The sequence below is a fragment of the Schistocerca cancellata genome, chromosome 3 (assembly GCF_023864275.1).
Source record: "Schistocerca cancellata isolate TAMUIC-IGC-003103 chromosome 3, iqSchCanc2.1, whole genome shotgun sequence".
Taxonomy (NCBI): domain Eukaryota; kingdom Metazoa; phylum Arthropoda; class Insecta; order Orthoptera; family Acrididae; genus Schistocerca; species Schistocerca cancellata.
Window position 1 is genome coordinate 724,062,681 of NC_064628.1, and position 1,821 is coordinate 724,064,501.

Genomic DNA, 1,821 nt, shown 5'->3' on the forward strand with positions numbered 1-1,821 from the left:
CCAGAAGTAAAATTTCACAGTAAATGTATAGAAAAAATCCGATATTTGTTAATTTATTAATATGTCACATGAAAAGTATTTCTTTTTCATTTGGTATCCAATGACAAAATTAAAACAATGAGTAGTATTGTATCAGGCTGATTGGGTCACAGTTGTAAAAGTCAAACGTCAAGCAATGAATGACTTGAATGAGATTTTCACTCTGCAGCGGAGTGTGCGCTGATATGAAACTTCCTGGCAGATTAAAACTGTGTGCCCGACCGAGACTCGAACTCGGGACCTTTGCCTTTCGCGGGCAAGGGCTCTACCAACTGAGCTACCGAAGCAAGACTCACGCCCGGTACTCACAGCTTTACTTCTGCCAGTACCTCGTCTCCTACCTTCCAAACTTTACAGAAGCTCTCCTGCGAACCTTGCAGAACTAGCACTCCTGAAAGAAAGGATATTGCGGAGACATGGCTTAGCCACAGCCTGGGGGATGTTTCCAGAATGAGATTTTCACTCTGCAGCGGAGTGTGCGCTGATATGAAACTTCCTGGCAGATTAAAACTGTGTGCCCGACCGAGACTCGAACTCGGGACCTTTGCCTTTCGCGGGCAAGTGCTCTACCAACTGAGCTACCGAAGCACGACTCACGCCCGGTACTCACAGCTTTACTTCTGCCAGTACCTCGTCTCCTACCTTCCAAACTTTACAGAAGCTCTCCTGCGAACCTTGCAGAACTAGCACTCCTGAAAGAAAGGATATTGCGGAGACATGGCTTAGCCACAGCCTGGGGGATGTTTCCAGAATGAGATTTTCACTCTGCAGCGGAGTGTGCGCTGATATGAAACTTCCTGGCAGATTAAAACTGTGTGCCCGACCGAGACTCGAACTCGGGACCTTTGCCTTTCGCGGGCAAGTGCTCTACCAACTGAGCTACCGAAGCAAGACTCACGCCCGGTACTCACAGCTTTACTTCTGCCAGTGCCTCGTCTCCTACCTTCCAAACTTTACAGAAGCTCTCCTGCGAACCTTGCAGAACTAGCACTCCTGAAAGAAAGGATATTGCGGAGACATGGCTTAGCCACAGCCTGGGGGAGTTTCCAGAATGAGATTTTCACTCTGCAGCGGAGTGTGCGCTGATATGAAACTTCCTGGCAGATTAAAACTGTGTGCCCGACCGAGACTCGAACTCGGGACCTTTGCCTTTCACGGGCAAGTGCTCTACCAACTGAGCTACCGAAGCACGACTCACGCTCGGTACTCACAGCTTTACTTCTGCCAGTACCTCGTCTCCTACCTTCCAAACTTTACAGAAGCTCTCCTGCGAACCTTGCAGAACTAGCACTCCTGAAAGAAAGGATATTGCGGAGACATGGCTTAGTCACAGCCTGGGGGATGTTTCCAGAATGAGATTTTCACTCTGCAGCGGAGTGTGCGCTGATATGAAACTTCCTGGCAGATTAAAACTGTGTGCCCGACCGAGACTCGAACTCGGGACCTTTGCCTTTCGCGGGCAAGTGCTTCGCAGGTGAGCTTCTGTAAAGTTTGGAAGGTAGGAGACGAGGTACTGGCAGAAGTAAAGCTGTGAGTACCGGGCGTGAGTCGTGCTTCGGTAGCTCAGTTGGTAGAGCACTTGCCTGCGAAAGGCAAAGGTCCCGATTTCGAGTCTCGGTCGGGCACACAGTTTTAATCTGCCAGGAAGTTTCAATGAATGACTTTATTGCTCAGATGACTCTTTTAGGAATTTATTGGTCATCAGATATCCAGAAACGATTACTGCACATAGATATGACGTTTCGAGTTGTATCTGACACTAACATGTGCAGAACAGTCTTC

General features: G+C 48.5%; 1 non-coding gene across 1 annotated transcript; it reads right to left on the reverse strand.

The window, feature by feature from the left end:
• Positions 1–1,154: 1,154 nt before the first annotated feature.
• On the reverse strand, positions 1,155–1,229 carry Trnas-uga (transfer RNA serine (anticodon UGA)). Its single transcript has one exon. It is a non-coding gene; the product is annotated as a tRNA-Ser (tRNA).
• Positions 1,230–1,821: the final 592 nt, after the last annotated feature.